Below are 18,248 nucleotides of genomic sequence, written 5' to 3'. Positions count from 1 at the left end.
CTCTTCATGAAATATCACGTGAGGAAAAGGCAATATCAGGTGTTCTGGATGGTTTTGTTCCAGAATAACTAAGGTGACTCTGTCACATACTGTGTCTCTTCAGTGTCCAGAAACTCTGAAAGGTAACAATGCATCAGTCACTCCAGTTTCTCTTTGTACTGATTTGAATGAGCACGAACCCATATGACTCATATCATTGAGTACTTAGTCCCCAGTTGGGAGAACTGTTTGTGACAGATTAGAGTATATGACCTAGTTGGAGGAGGTATGTCATTAATGGTTGGCTTGGAAGTTTCAAAAACATCCACTATTCCCAGATTACTTTCCCTGAAGTCTTTTGCTCATGACTCAAGATGTGAGCTGTTACATAGCACTCCAGTGCTATGAATGCCTGTTTAGTTGCCTGTGGCCATGTTCCTAACCATGATGTGTACAGACTCTAACCCTGTGGAACTGTGAGTCCTAAACTAAAGTAAGTTACTTTTGTCATAGCAGGAGAAAAGTAACAAAGAAACTATGTAGTATTTGTGTCCAATAAGATATTCAATATTAGTATGAAAATATACTGTGACAATACAGAGGAATTATATTCTAGTGAATATAAAGTTGTAAAGGAAATTATTAGTATGATCTAGATCACCTTCTTAGTAAGTTATTCCATGTTTTACTTAAATGACATTAGAGAATTTATTATGTGAATACTATGTTGAAAATGCTGTCCCTTTCATGGGACACAAGGTAGCTTTCTGCATTAGTTTATCAAGGCTGTACCATATAGTAGATACTATGAGGAATTTGCTTTAGACGGATCAAACATTGAACTACATCTATTCATTCAATATTTGCTTGACAATGGAAAACTATTTAAAATATTTTACATAAAAATATGGAGTTATCCCATAAGGAAGGGAAGGGGGGAGGGGGATGTTTGCCTGGATATCGGGAAAGGGAATAACACTCGAAATGTATATAAGAAATACTCAAGTTAATAAAAAAAAACAGATAAAAAAAAGAATGGCTCCCATTAAATGCAAATCAAAACAACCCTGAGATTTCACCTCACACCAGTGAGAATGGCTAAGATCAAAAACTCAGGTGACAGCAAATGCTGGCGAGGATGTGGAGAAAGAGGAACACTCCTCCATTATTGGTGGGATTGCAGACTGGTACAACCATTCTGGAAATCAGTCTGGAGGTTCCTCAGAAAATTGGACATTGAACTGCCTGAGGATCCAGCTATACCTCTCTTGGGCATATACCCAAAAGATGCCCCAACATATAAAAAAGACACATGCTCCACTATGTTCATATCAGCCTTATTTATAATAGCCAGAAGCTGGAAAGAACCCAGATGCCCTTCAACAGAGGAATGGATACAGAAAATATGGTACATCTACACAATGGAATATTACTCAGCTATCAAAAACAATGACTTTATGAAATTCATAGGCAAATGGTTGGAACTGGAAAATATCATCCTGAGTGAGCTAACCCAATCACAGAAAAACACACATGGTATGCACTCATTGATAAGTGGCTATTAGCCCAAATGCTTGAATTACCCTAGATGCCTAGAACAAATGAAACTCAAGACGAATGATCAAAATGTGAATGCTTCACTCCTTCTTTAAAAGGGGAACAAGAATACCCTTGGCAGGGAAGAGAGAGGCAAAGATTAAAACAGACACAGAAGGAAACACCCATTCAGAGCCTGCCCCACATGTGGCCCATACATATACAGCCACCCAATTAGACAAGATGGATGAACCAATGTAGTGCAGGCCGATAGGAGCCGGATGTAGATCGCTCCTGAGACACAGCCAGAATACAGCAAATACAGAGGCGAATGCCAGCAGCAAACCACTGAACTGAGAACGGGACCCCCGTTGAAGGAATCAGAGAAAGAACTCGAAGAGCTTGAAGGAGCTCGAGACCCCTTATGAACGACAATGCCAAGCAACCAGAGCTTCCAGGGACTAAGCCATTACCTAAAGACTATACATGGACTGACCCTGGACTCTGACCTCATAGGTAGCAATGAATATCCTAGTAAGAGCACCAGTGGAAGGGGAAGCCCTTGGTGCTGCTAAGACTGAACCCCCAGTGAACGTGATTGTTGGGGGGAGGGCGGCAATGGGGGGAGGATGGGGAGGGGAACACTCATAAGTAAGGGGAAGGGGAGGGACTAGGGGGATGATTGCCCGGAAACCGGGAAAGGGAATAACACTCGAAATGTATATAAGAAATACTCAAGTTAATAAAAAAAATCATTGTAAAAATTGAAAAAAATATGGAGTTATAAATTTTTAGACAAGGATGTCATATTTTGTTGTTGACATGGTGACAAGGTAAATTGTAGGTTGGGTTTTCCTGCTTTGATAATGCCATATCCATGAGAAGTGCTCAGGAGAGCTGTAGTTCCTCTGGAAGTATTTGTTCCAGTCTGATGACTATGTTCATGACTTGTTACAACTTCTTACTTCATGAAGTTTCTTAGTTTTATCCATAATGAGCAAACACTCAGTTAAAGCCACATATACCTACATCATAATTAGACTTATTCAATAAGATACAGGTGAGGTATGATCACAATCTAGATTCCTCCTTCCAAGAAGCTGACATTACCAGAAGCACCAACTTTATATTTCTACTCACCTTCCTTCTTCCTTCAACATGGGGATGCCTGGGTATCCAGTGATCCTTATGAAATATAAAATGAGTCTTAAATGCTCAAATAACCACATCTTTGTCCTCACAAAATTGTGTGTCAGCTTTCTAGCTCCTACTTAACATCCACACAGGGATGACATCACAGTTACATTGGATTTTCTAGTTCTGTCAACTTTCTATCATTTCTTTTTTTATGTTCATAATAGGAGCTTTATTTTAATGGCCAGAAATTGAAAACAACCTAAATGTTTTCAAATGACGAATTAATAAAGAAATGTAGTACATTTATACAGTGGTATGCTATTAAAAACAATGACACGATGCAATTTTCAGGCACATGGATGGAACTAGAAAATGTCCTGAGTGAGGCAACCTAGACCCAGAAAGACTCATTTTGTATGTACTCACTTGTAAGTGGATAATATCCACAAAGTACAAGATAATCATGCTACAATCCACAGACCTAGAGAAGCTAAGTAACAGAGTAGGTCCAAGGGAGGATGCCTGAATTTCACTCAGAAGTGGGTTTAAAGTAGACACCAGAGGTAGATGGAGGGAAGGAACTGGGTGGAAGACAGGATGAGAAGGAGAATGAGGGTAGGGATCAGAAGTGGGAAGAAGGGGGTGGGAGAAGGCTTAGACAGAGAACACAGATCAGTGGAGGGTATCTCTGGGAAAAGCCAGAGACCTCGGATAGAGGAGGCTCCTGGTAGTCTCTAGGGGTGATCCTAGCTGAAACTCCAGCAGCTGGGAATATGGAGACTGAAGCGGCCACTTCCTGTAGCCAGGCAGGACTTCTACCAGAGGGAGGGGGATAACAACCCACCCACAAAATCTTTGAGCCCAAATGTGCCCTGCCTATAAGAAATGCAGGGATAAAGATGGAGCAGAAATTGACAGAATGGACAACAAATTACTGGCCAAACTTAAGACTCATCCCATGGGAGAGAGCCAACTCCTGATACTACTATACTATACCGTACTGTACTGTACTGTACTATGCTATGCTATGCTATGCTATGCTATACTATACTATACTATGCGATACTATACGCTGCTACTCTGTTGTGCTTGCAGACAGGACCCTATTGTAACTCTCTTCTGAGAAACTTTATATAGCAGCTGATGTAAACAGATACATAGACTCACAGCTAAATATTAAGAAGAGCTTAGGGAGTCTTGTGGAAGAATAGAGGAAGAAGAAGTCGAAGGACTGGTCAAGAACAGCTATAGAACCAACTATTTGGCCTCATGGGGGTTCACAGAGACTAAACTACCAGCCAAAGAGCTTGCACTGGCTGGACGTAGGCTCGTACCTGTTTGTAGCAGATGTGCAGCTTTATCTTCATGTAGGCTCCCTAACACTTGGCGAGGGGACTGTCTCTGACTCTGTTGCCTAACTTTGGATCTCCTTCCCTTAGCTGGGCTATACTGTCTGGACTGAGTGGGAAAGAATGAGGTTAGTTTGACTGAGACTTGATTATTGAAGGGATTTCCCCCTTCTCCTTAGAGAAGGGAAGTGGGAAATGGGAAGAAGGAACATGTGAGGGTAGGATTGAAAGGCGATGAGGGAAGTGGTTGCTGTCATTGGGATGTAAAGCAAATACGTAAATAAAAAATTGAAGTGTAAATTAATTTTTCCAATTAATTGGTTAATATCCACTCATATGGAACCCTAATCTCTTTGTTAAAAACTCTTCTGAGAGACAAAGACTGTGATTCTAGTACTTCAGTGGGTTAGTAGGAGACTCAGGGTTAAAGGCATCCTAGGCTATATAACGAGCTTTGTCTCAAAAAACAGATGAAGGAAATGAAACAAAGGATGCAATGTCCTCGATGACAAAGCAGAAAGTAGGGATTATGTGGTTAAATTGTTTCTCAAAGGTTACTGGAGATGGAGGCATGGTAGTTCCATGGTAGAACTCTTGCTTAGCCTATGTGCAACCTTGGGTTCTATCCATGGCACCAAAAACAGATGTAACTGTATTTTTGGCTCTGTGGATTCTACTTCTCCACATGTGGTCAATATGTTCTTGTGTTTTAGAATATCCTGTGATATTATTCCCAGTTTTCCCAAGGAGGTAATTTTTATTTAATTTATTTAAATTATTATTTAAGCTTCAAAATACAAACCATTGGTGCCAAACATAGAACAGCTCCACATGGGCTCTTCATGCCTCTAATAATGTCCTTTATGACGTCTCTCCATTTATAGGAGGCTTTATTATAAGTTCCCCTCATCAAAAATCAATTACACTTTAAACTTGAGAAACATTTAACCGTCTCAAAGTACGAAGAAAAAAAGAATGTGGCTCACATGTTCATAAAACGCTCACTCTAGTTTGAGTCCTGTGTTAAATTGTGTAATGGACAATCTATGCATATATTCATGAGTACGAATCTGCATACAAAAGTACATTCATATGAAAACACCTAGAAATAAAAAAATAGCTTTATGCCTGTATATTTGTATTATGCAAGTCTATGTCGATGCGCACAGATATTTTTTTAAAATCTAATTCAGGGTATTGGATGGAACAGGTGCTCTATTAACTGTGACATATCAGCATCTTCTAGTAGCCACAAGCCTATAGAAATAGAGTTTACCAAGTTTACTATTTTGTTAGAAAGTCAGGTTTCCATGTTTATTTTGGATGTCCAACTACGTGATATGTAACAATGATTTATGATTCAGTTTGTCCAATTCTTTCCTGTTGTCCAGAAGCTGGGATTCTTACCTTTTCGAAAACATTCTTGATGGGGCTTTTATGTGGCCAATGATACCTCACCTACCCAGAAATAAAAGTTATTTACACACCCAACAACAATTGAAATTGTTATAATTACCCTGTTGGCGATACCCTTATTTTTTCATTCATAAAATATGATAGGTTTTCTATTTGCATGTAATTACAGCCAGGGTTGTTACTAGATTCCATAAGCAAATCCAAGTCCTTGTTACCCTATGACAGAATTAAGCCAGGCTACATAATGATTGGACTAGAGAAGGCCATTATGTAGGGAGTAGCCACAACTCATAAGAAGATGATGAAGTTAGATAAACATCAAATCTGGCACTCTAACCCTTAGACCAACTACCTTCCTTATACTCCTGTAAGAATAAACATGCCCAACATGATCACTTCAGATTGTCTGTCACAGAGAAGATGAATTTCAGTATTGGCTTTCTGCCTAAGATATAGCACACAGTTCGGAGACAATCTTGTTAAAAGGCATTCGAATACACTTATGCTCCAAACAATCCACCTCCAGAATTCATCTTTTTAATATTAAATTGCACTAATTTCTGAAGTATAGCCCCGTTTCAGACAGAAGTACTTAAAGCATTTCTATTAGAATTGGCGAGTGTGTGGGTCACTAGGGCAAAGTTTCCTCCTTAGCTGTGGGGGCCTTTAACAAAGCAAAATCAAATTCATGGTGTTGTCATTTTTAAAGGTGGACCCTCGGTCCACAAACTGCTGTAACTCTGTGTTTCTTACTATTTTTAGAATAATTTGATTTTTTATTTGTGTGTACTTTGAGTTCTCATTTTTAAGTTTGCACTAAGGACTGTGAGATGTCTCAGTAGAGGGTCTGCTCTTGCAGATGATTCAGATTTGATTCCCAGCACCCACATCATGATTCACAATCATCTGTAACTCCAACTGCAGAGGATCAGTCAGTTTCTTCTGACTTCTACAGCAGACATGCATGTGGTGCACAGATATGCCAACAAAACACCCAAACAAACAAATAAATAATCTGCCACTGACTAGGTATTTGACAAATTTATTCACAGCATTTTTCAAAGGTTCATAACTTGATTCTTGCATTTCTTTTCTACTCTATTTTTAATATATTGAATATATCCTTATCCAAAAATAATCAAGAGGGCCTAACGTGTGACTTTTGAAGAGAATACTATTCTGTTTTGTTATTGTTGCTTTTGTTTGCTTGCTTTTCCTGCATTTAGAGGACAGTCAAGTAAAATGAATTGTACACACCCCTATGGAGAGTCTTATAAAAGACAAGAGATGGACAATGTATTTGATGGGAAGGCTGAATTCAGACATGGGATAATGGTTGTGTGAGATGGTGTTTAGGTCACAATCAAACCTGATTTTTAAAACAATTTTCTCTGAATAAATCTCCATACAATATAATATTAATCAATGGCACAAATAAGAATTAAGTTTAACAATATTTAAAAATGCTTTTGTGTTTTTCTACTATTCAACCAGGGAGTTCAATGGCTTGCCAATTACAGAGATGATGGCGTTAAAATCTCTTACACATTCATGTGACTTCGCTATTATCATTAGCACCATTATTCTACGTATTGTTATTTCCATTTAAAAATTGCTAGCAGAGATAGATGAATATATCTTTTCTCTTTTGTTTCCTAGCAACAGTCTAGAAATCAGAGATTCACCTAATCTAGGAGGATCATGGTTTCATCTAAACTGGATGCAGATGCTCTCTTGACTCTTAGACAAGTGTATGCTTGACCTATATCCACTAATGAAGCTATTCAATGACATTATCTCAGGAGGCTATCAGAACCCAAGGAAGTCCCAGGAAGCATTTCTTATACAGGCACCATTCTAGTTAAAAGAGAGTGTGATTGTGTATTTAAGAATCAGCTCCAAGGACCTAGGGTAGAATTAGGCGAAATAGTGATGAGTGAAGGGGATCAATGCTTACTTAAGCCTGCATTGGATACTCTCAGCTCTCTCAAGAACATTTGCTTACATTTCCAAGTATTGACATGAACTCTGTATCTATTAATGACATCAGTAAAGCAACCAATGCCTAAAGGAATAATTATCTAAGTTAATTAATAATTATCATTATTAATTTATTGATTATTTATATCATCTACATTCTGGATCTTTGCTAAGGAAATAAATCCATTAGAAAGCAGTCCTCTAGTCTCATACATGTATTGCATAGTGCCTAAGGCATACAGCTTCCCAATTCATGAACACATGTATAGTTATGAATAGGAATACCCAAACAATGCTTTTTGCTATTTTATCACCGTGCACTGTTCACATAGACAGGGCTAGGAGTTTATTTTTCTGTGAATTGGCACTCTGAATAGTGCAGTGGGCGGATCTCAGAAAGAGCTAATTATATTTTCCAGTGAATAAATGCCAGCATGAAGAGCTATTTCTGGGAAATACCATAAGAAAAGAATAGACTTTGGAGCCTAATAGCTCCTCTTTCCATTTTAGACAGGATTCAACATATGTTTGTTTGTTTGTTTGTACTTGAATGTACCATATGGTTATCAAGACAATAAGAGCCATTTGGCAAAAAATACTATAAATTTTTGTTTTATTACAAACAAGAGGGGAAATAAATACATTCAATAGTTGGTATGGAGGCAGAACTACAGTCACACTGTATAGGGAGGTCTGAGAATGCTCTGAAATACAATCCTTCCTTTAAAAATTGTGTGGGCTACTTCTTTCCTTACTAGTGTGTATTAAAATATTTTTAAGAATAATATTCTTATCTGCTCATCTCTAAAAAATTATAAATTCTCTGTACGCCTTATGACACTCAAATTACAAAAGTTTCACTCTTCTTTAATCTAAACATGCTATCATATATATATGTACATATATAGTACATATTTAAAAGGTTATTGTCTAAATGAAAAGTATTATTGTCAAATAGAGGTAATTATCATGAAGTATGTGCCTCAGAACTTATACATTATATAACATGTTGGTTTAGCCTAGTTTAATTCAAGGGTGAAATTACATGGAAATTATGTAAAAATGACCAATAGCTAAATGTTTTTATGAATTGTGAGATCCAGGGTATTGAGTCCAGGGCTTTGGATACATAAGTGTTCTGACCTTGACCGATGACTACAGTATGACTACAGTTCTCCGTGTTCAAAGAAATGTTTTTCTCCAACAGACTATGCTGACACAGCCTGTAGCCCTGGGTACTTAGAAGGCAGAAGTTAGATGATTACTTAGGCTAATCTCTGCAACAATAATTATTTTTTTCTATAAGAATATTTTCAATGTAAATAGAAATCACTCAAATTTTTTTGGTTTCTATAATTGCATTCATATCACCCCTCAAACTTTCAAGAATGAGGGAAGGTGGCAACAAATACTTTGGGCAGTGACATCCCCAGGCATGTTTCCCTCAATTCTACGAGTGTGGGAACAAGCTAAAGAACAAACCTGTGAGCAGCATCCCCTACCTCATTTTTTTCTGTTAAACAAACACATTCCTCTTCAAATTGCTTTCAGTCTTGAATGTTTTATAGCAACTGAATGAAACCCAGAATATAAAGAGTTTATACAGTTTATATTGTTCCAGACCAGGGATTCTCAACCTGCGGGTTGTGACCCCTTTGGGGGTCAAGTGACCGTTTTAGAGAGGTAGCATATCAGATATCTTGTACATCACATACTTACAATATGATTCATAACAGTAGCAAAACTTCGGCTGTGATGTCACAGCCAAGTAATTTTATGGCTGGGGTCACCGCGACAGGAAGAATTGTATTAAAGGGTTGCAGCATTAGGAAGGCTGAGATCCACTGTTCTAGGCAATAATATGGTAATTGAAACAATGCTATCACTGGTCACAAAAGCACCAAAGTGAATTTAAATGAAGGCAGCAGCATTTGGAAGCTGAAGAAGTAGGATTATCACAAGTTTGAGACTAATATGACTACAGAAGTACCTTCTAGGATAGTCCCAGTTACAGAATTAGACCCTGTTTTCAGTAAAAGAAAAAACAACAAAAAAGAAATAAATACACTCACAGAGACTATGTGTTCAAGGACCTTTGTTTCATCAAAAGTGATGTATCAACTAAATCAGATATATAAATTATAGAATCCTTGAAAATTAAGTGAAAGAATCAGAGGTTAGTTTTAAATGGGGTAAAAATGGTATAGTTTTAATGTAGCCAGCACAAAATATATTTAAATCATAAAAGCAAAATGTTGGTATAATCATTTATATAATGTTCCATGGGTTTCTAACTTTACTTTTAAAAATAATGGGCTCTCTGCTCCTCCCTGTTCCAGAGACAGCCGCAACTTCTCGTACAGTGCCAGCCTCATCTCATAGGCAAGATGGTGAAGGTCAGTGTCAACGGATTTGGCTGTATTGGGCGCCTAATTACCAGGGCTGCCTTCTGCTCTGCGTCTGACAAAGTGGACATTGTTGCCATCAACGACCCCTTCCTTGACCTCAACTAGATAGTCTACATGTTCCAGTATGGCTCTACCCATGGCAAGTTCAACGGCACAGTCAAGGCTGAGAATGGGAAGCTTGTCATCAACGGGAAGCCCATCACCATCTTCCAGGAGTGAGATCCCGCTAACATCAAATGGAGTGACACTGGCGCTGAGTATGTCATGGAGTCTACTGGCGTCTTCACCACCATGGAGAAGCCTGGGCTCACTTGAAGGGTGGGGCCAAAAGGGTCATCATCTCAGCTCCTTCAACCCTTGCCCCCATGTTTGTGATGGGTGTGAACCACGAGAAATATGACAGCTCCCTCAAGACTGTCAGCAATGCTTCCTGCACCACCAACTGCTTAGCCCCCCTGGTCAAGGTCATCTATGACAACTTTGGCATTGTGGAAGGGCTCATGACCACAGTCCATACCATCTGTGCCACTCAGAAGACTGTGAATGACCCCTCTGGAAAGTTGTGGCCTGATGGCTATGGGGCAACCCAGAACATCATCCCTGCATCCACTGGTGTTGCCAAGGCTGTGGGCAAGGTCATCCCAGAGCTGAACGGGAAACTGACTGGCATGGCCTTCCGTGTTCCTACCCCCAATGTATCCGTTGTGGATCTGACATGCCGCCTGGAGAAACCTGCCAAGTATGATGACATCAAGAAGGTGGTGAAGCCTGTACAAAGCTTAAGTCCAAGTGGATCAAGGACCTCCACATCAAACCAGACACACTCAAACTAATAGAAGAAAAACTAGGGAAGCATCTGGAACACATGGGCACTGGAAAAAATTTCCTAAACAAAACACCAATGGCTTATGCTCTAAGATCAAGAATCAACAAATGGGATCTCATAAAACTGCAAAGCTTCTGTAAGGCAAAGGACACTGTGGTTAGGACAAAACGGCAACCAACAGATTGGGAAAATACCTTTACCAATCCTACAACAGATAGAGGCCTTATATCCAAAATATACAAAGAACTCAAGAAGTTAGACCACAGGGAGACAAATAACCCTATTAAAAAATGGGGTTCAGAGCTAAACAAAGAATTCACAGCTGAGGAATGCCGAATGGCTGAGAAACACCTAAAGAAATGTTCAACATCTTTAGTCATAAGGGAAATGCAAATCAAAACAACCCTGAGATTTCACCTCACACCAGTGAGAATGGCTAAGATCAAAAACTCAGGTGATGGGCTGGGGATTTAGCTCAGTGGTAGAGCGCTTACCTAGGAAGCGCAAGGCCCTGGGTTCGGTCCCCAGCTCTGAAAAAAAGAACCAAAAAAAAAAAAAAACCTCAGGTGACAGCAGATGCTGGCGAGGATGTGGAGAAAGAGGAGCACTCCTCCATTGTTGGTGGGATTGCAGACTGGTACAACCATTCTGGAAATCAGTCTGGAGGTTCCTCAGAAAATTGGACATTGAACTGCCTGAGGATCCAGCTATACCTCTCTTGGGCATATACCCAAAAGATGCCCCAACATATAAAAAAGACACGTGCTCCACTATGTTCATCACAGTCTTATTTATAATAGCCAGAAGCTGGAAAGAACCCAGATGCCCTTCAACAGAGGAATGGATACAGAAAATGTGGTACATCTACACAATGGAATATTACTCAGCTATCAAAAACAACGGCTTTATGAAATTCGTAGGCAAATGGTTGGAACTAGAAAATATCATTCTGAGTGAGGTAACCCAATCACAGAAAGACATACATGGTATGCATTCATTGATAAGTGGCTATTAGCCCAAATGCTTGAATTACCCTAGATGCCTAGAACAAATGAAACTCAAGACGGATGATCAAAATGTGAATGTTTCACGCCTTCTTTAAAAGGGGAACAAGAATACCCTTGGCAGGGAAGAGAGAGGCAAAGATTAAAACAGAGACTGAAGGAACACCCATTCAGAGCCTGCCCCACATGTGGCCCATACATATACAGCCACCCAATTAGACAAGATGGATGAAGCAAAGAAGTGCAGACCGACAGGAGCCGGATGTAGATCGCTCCTGAGAGACACAGCCAGAATACAGCAAATACAGAGGCGATTGCCAGCAGCAAACCACTGAACTGAGAATAGAACCCCCGTTGAAGGAATCAGAGAAAGAACTGGAAGAGCTTGAAGGGGCTCGAGACCCCATATGTACAACAATGCCAAGCAACCAGAGCTTCCAGGGACTAAGCCACTACCTAAAGACTGTACATGGACTGACCCTGGACTCTGACCTCATAGGTAGCAATGAATATCCTAGTAAGAGCACCAGTGGAAGGGGAAGCCCTGGGTCCTGCTAAGACTGAACCCCCAGTGAACTAGACTGTTGTGGGGAGGGCGGCAATGGGGGGAGGGTTGGAAGGGGAATACCTATAAGGAAGGGGAGGGGGCAGGGGGAGGGGGATTTTTGCCCGGAAACCGGGAAAGGGAATAACACGCGAAATGTATATAAGAAATACTCAAGTTAATAAAAAAAAAAGAAGGTGGTGAAGCAGGCATCTGAGGGCCCACTAAAGGGTGTCCTGGGGTACACTGAGGACCAGGTTGTCTCCCGCTACTTCAACACCAACTCCCACTCTTCCACCTTTGATGCTGGGGCTGCCATTGCTCTCAATGACAACTTTGTAAAACTAATTTCCTGGTATGACAATGAAAATGGCTACAGCAACAGGGTGGTGGATCTCATGGCCTACATGGCCTTCAAGGAGTAAGAAACCCTGGACCACCCACCCTAGCCCAGCAAGGATACTGAGAGCAAGAGAGAGGCCTTCAGTTGCTGAGAAGTCCCCATCCCAACTCAGCCCCCAACACTGAGCATCTCCCTCACAATTCCATCACAGACCCCATAATAACAGGAGGGGCCTAGGGAGCCCTCCCTTTTCTCTTGAATACCACCAATAAAGTTCACTGCACCCACAAAGAATTATGACTACTTATACAAGTTACAGATAAAGTTATGAATTAAAAGCGAAAGCTGCCTCTGCTAATACAACCATTACTGTTACTATTCATATCTTTTATTGAGAAGTTCACAGATCAAGGGATTTTCAAGACATTGTGTAACTGTATCATACATAGGTCTTATCTCCAGATACAAGATGAAGAAAATTAAACTTGAAACTTTGAATAGACAATAAAAAGTAATTTAACATGCAAAGAGTAGTGCAAGGTCAATGTGATAGAAACTAGAGACATCGATGACTATTTTTGAGTGTGGTTTTCTTCTTCTTAAAAAGCAACCACACAGGAAGAACAAAAGTATCAATCAGCCAGACACCCTAGAAATCACAGGGACTAAATCTCCAACCCAAGAGTATATGTGGAAGAAGTGCCATGACTCCAGCTGTATATGTAGCAGAAGATGGGCCTTGTCAGGCATCAGTGGGAGGAGAGGCCCTTGGTCCTATGAAGGCCAGTGTAAGGGAATGCCAGGGTGGGGAGGCAGGTGGGAGTGAGTGGATGGGTGGAAAAGCACTCTCATGGAGGCAGGGGGTGGAGGGATGTGATAGTGGATTTTCAGATGGGAAAACGGGAAGGGCAATAACATTCGAAATGTAAATAAAGAAAATGTCCAAAAAAATTGAAAAATAAAAGCAAGATGTAGAATCATATATTGCCTATGACTCCAAAGCAAAGGTATGAATAGGGACAACTGATATGACATTGAAACACATCATCCCACCATCATCCATTCCTGGAAAGACTCAGTTTTTTTAGACATGTGGTCCAAGAGATTGTAGAATAACATTATTGTAGATATCTGCATGTGTTTTTGAGGAAGCATGCAGTATATACTTGTACATGTAGCTCTGCCAGAATAGATATTCAGACAGTGGGGGCATAAAGCATTAACATTTCTGGTTTTGAGAAATGCCACTCTCCTTGAAATCAATATTAGTTCATGTTAAGTTGTACTCTTTATCTTCCTCTCCACCTATCACTAGACTTTAAGTTGCCATACTCTTAATCTGAAGTTCATGGATGAACCCGCTTTTTCCTTAGAGTAATTGTGCATTTAATCACTGGCCATATTTCTCTGTGTCTGAGTAGGGCATGTTGACTCTGCTACTCTACCTGATAGCTTTATTTAGCAGTGTATCATATTAGCTGCAAAAGGTAGTCAATAAGGCAGGTCAATATTTATGATGTAATTTATGAGATAGACATACACTGAAAACAGAAAATCTATAGGCTAAGGATTGGGTACTAGGTACCTAAGAAAGATAGAGTTCTACTAAGATATATTTTAGAAATTCATCTCTACTGCTGCGTGAAAGATTGTTAGAACATTTACCATACATGGTTGTACAAGTCTCCATCGATTTTGTCCTAGACAAGAATATAGAATACTATATATGGAAAATACTTGTGGTCTTTAAAGGTCTGTTTTTAAAACCTAAATCCCTCTAGAGTTTATTCTTAGGATTGTTTAGTTTCAAAAACTCTGTCATTACCGCTTCTTTCTAACAAAGGAAATATACAATGAAATGTTATTTAGTACCCTCTTTTAAGTAGCACTGTTTATGTGTTTGTCCTTGGAAGAGCTTACAACAAATTTCAATTGCAAACATGTCCAGCATAGGTTGGCAAAGTGATCTAAAGTTAATCACAAATAAAAGAAAATAAATAAAAATGTAAAGATAAAGATACCAATAAAATGTCACCTTCACTTTTATACTTATTTTTTGTGGACTATAGTTATAGTCATGATGTTTTGAAACAATGAATATATTTTCTAGGAAGAAATTGCCTCAGGTAAAATGATTCCCAGGATCAGATAAGGGCAAACCTTTCTGATAGGCTAGTAGGACCTGAAGGTTGAGTAAAATCTATGGGCAAATTTAACAAGGCAACAAGTTTAGAGATAAGGAAATGTCTGTTTATAAAAACAACAAAACCAACAACAAAATACATGTTAGATGTCAGGAATGGATGTTCAGTGTTCAGCATGAAGGCAGGTAAAATTGATAAACGTCAATGACCTCTCCAGTTTCACCAAGTGACTTCACATTGAGAGTCTGAGAAGAGGCTATTGAATCCACGGGTTCTCTGAAGCAATCATTTTCTAACAAGAATAAAACCTTGCCATTCTGTAGCAGAGGAAGAGCATTTCCTTGATGCACAGTGACGAGTTTGCCTCACTGCTTCACTAAATGCTTTTCTTCCGGAAGTCGAAAGGTAAATCACATTCATTAAGAAACACTATAGGTAAGAAAGGAAAGCCAGCCTTTACTATCTCTCAACCACAATAGCTGCCTAGAACCACAAGTCCTGCTCCATGCCAGAAGCACTTGGGATAACCTCTTTAATTATTTCTAGAATATCTCCCAGAATACCCTCAATCAATGCATGTTTGCTATTGGGTTGATGTGGGTGAGAAATTAAAATGGTGATCATTGAGTGTCTACAAGGTATCAAGTCATGTCATAGATAAAAGCTGATTGTGGAGGTGGGCTGGAGGGATGGCTCAGTAGTTAAGAGGACTTGTTGCTCAATCACGAGGACCAGAGTTTTAATCCTAGCACTCACTTTAGGTAATTCAGACAGGTCTGTAACTCCAGCTACAACAGAGTTGTTGCATCCTTCTGGCAACCTGGGCATTCACATACACTCATATAGAAATGCACACCCCCACACAAGTTAAAATAAATGATTATCTCATATCACACACGTTTCTATAATAGAATCCATATAGTCCATGGGGTTCTTTTTTTGGTTGATCTTTGATTTTTGGTTGTTTGAATATTTCATAAATTATTTAGTTCTTTGCTTATTTAATTCTTTGAGAATTTCATTCAATGTACTTTGATCATATTCACATTCCTGCTCCAAGTCCTCCCAGGCCCACCCCCCACTCAACTCTGTTTTCGATATTATGAATTCTTAATATTATTTATAAATTTCCATAATAAAAATTGTTCATGTCTTGGAGCATCATTTATTCACTTGCATTTAGCAAGTCTTTATAGGTTAGAGCCTGTGTAATAGCAAGTATGCACCAGTTTATTATTTAGTATGGCTGTTATTGTTAGCACTGCTTTTTGTTCTATATTCTCTAAGTCATGTTCACTTTATCTTTGAAATGCCGTATAAAGAACCTACATCATTGTGCCTTGTAAGAACTGAGTGGCAATAGCTGAGGACCTTATTACAGAATGTACAACATAGTGAGTAATTTAAGCATTAAAATCACTAGTAAGATAAATCTTGTGTCAGTCAGGTCTCACATACAGTGTCCTTTATAAAAACCCTCCTCTAAGGATCTCTAATAATAGTGAACTAGGAGCCAAGTTTAATACCAGTAATGGATTCACAAATGCCAAAATCATGAAAATGCAGTTGTAAAAAAATGTAGAATGGCCTAACTTCAGATAAACCTCTGGGCAAATAGTAGTTGTATCTAGAAAGAAGGCAGCATTGGCCCCGTCTCATACCCATGGACTTCCTGTAGTCTTCATTCGATCATGGATGACGTACTCTTTCTTCTTTCATATGCGTCTTTTCATTGATTTCTTCCCTTGGATCCTCTTTGTTATTCCAGCAAGTTTTCTGATAACAGGTTTACTATCCTATTCAGTATCTCCTTAACAGCGGACAAACCAGGCTTCTTGGAAACAGTCCTTTCTACATGCTTAACTACAAATGTGACAAGCCTATGGAATGCAGGTTTCAAGTCTTCTTCTCCAACAATCTTACCTTGGTCATGAGCTTGGTCCTTTGTATTTCAGAATGAGTAGACTTTTGAGTTTCATTTGTAAATACTCCTTTCAATAAGGATGCTGCCACTCCAGAATGCACTCTGCTCCATTCAAAAGGCCACCATTTTTTGGTTTCCACTCTATTCTTTCTTTGTGTCTTCTCTCTTGACCATGCCTCTTCTTTTTGTATGATTAATTCATTTGTTTACATCAGCTTTAACTGACTTGGAATGAAAGCACCTCTTGTTGGACAGAAGTCAGTCTTGTGTTGTCCAACCAATCTCTTGAACGTCTACATGATTATTTTCTTCCTATATGTGTTTATGTTGTCAAAGGTGGGCCTTCAGTCTTCCAGGAAATTAACAAAGGAATCCAGAACCAAAGAGTAGAAGAACCAATGTTATTAAGAGATGCACAAAATAAGGCTTTCACAAAGTATATTTTTTGAACAAATAAATCATCTGATGGAAAATAAACTCTGTTGATTGAAAAACAGGTAAAAATATGATGATTTTATAATGCTTAACTTCAACATATGAAGGAAAAATTTTGTGGGATTTTAACCTTTGTCTTCCATATTTCTTCTGTCATGACAAAGGCTAATACACGAATTCTCACATTAGAAGGTTATAAAGTATGCTGTGCATAGACATCAGCGTCATTAGGAAATGATGTAAGCAGAAAAAAAATAAATTTTCATGCAATTGTGTCAAGTCCCTCTGTGGAGACTTGGACAAATCCATGATCAACGCTGTACTCAAAAGGCAATTCCAGTTAAGTCAAATAGTCCTGGCTTTGGTAGCCCTCAAGTGCCGGGAAAGATGACATTTATTCTCCAAGGAGGACAGCAAAGATTTAGGAGGTTTCTCTTGCTAGTCATGAGTAATGCAAGAGATGAAAATCTCCAGGTCAATCATAGGAAAATGCTCTGGACCAGAAAATGAGTGCTGTATTCCTACCCTGGGAATGGGAATATGGATAGCATACATTACGGACCCCTGCTATTCACCTTTCACAATGCTTCAATCCCTTGTTTTATAAAATAGGGTCTCCCAGCAGCAAATACGGCCTTTGTAATTCTCTTGGTATGTGTTCCTGAGAAGACTTTGGATAGGATGGCAGGAGGATGAACTGTATTATAGCTCCTAAAACTGCATCTTCTCCTCACTTATACTAATATTACACTCCCCTGATTGGAGGCTTTTCGCTGTTCTATGTGGAGAATATTTTTCTGAGGTTCTGAGATATTGAACTTTCTTCTTAGCTTGTGACTTTAATACTTGCCTATTATCAAACTTAGCATGGGGAAATCAAGAAATGCAGTAATAAATAAAGCATAGGGGGAAGAAAGAGAGCAAGGAAGGAAGGAAGGAAGGAAGGAAGGAAGGAAGGAAGGAAGGAAGGAAAAATGGAATGGCGTGGGACACAGGGAGACAGAGATAAGGGCAACGACGGAGGAAAAGAAGAAGGAAGGAAGGAAGGAAGGAAAGAAAGAAAGAAGGAAGGAAGGAAAGAAGGAAGGAAGGACTGTCAGTAGTAGTACGCCACCTCAGCTCTAAAAACTCATTTTAGGTTTATTCCTATGATCTGTTCCCAATCCATGTCCATTCTTTTGAGGGCAAGTAAAGAGTTAAGGATTTATGTAGCAATGTTTGTT

The sequence above is a fragment of the Rattus norvegicus genome, chromosome 7 (assembly GCF_036323735.1).
Source record: "Rattus norvegicus strain BN/NHsdMcwi chromosome 7, GRCr8, whole genome shotgun sequence".
Classification (NCBI taxonomy): Eukaryota; Metazoa; Chordata; class Mammalia; order Rodentia; family Muridae; genus Rattus; species Rattus norvegicus.
Note: the sequence above shows the minus strand (reverse complement) of the source record.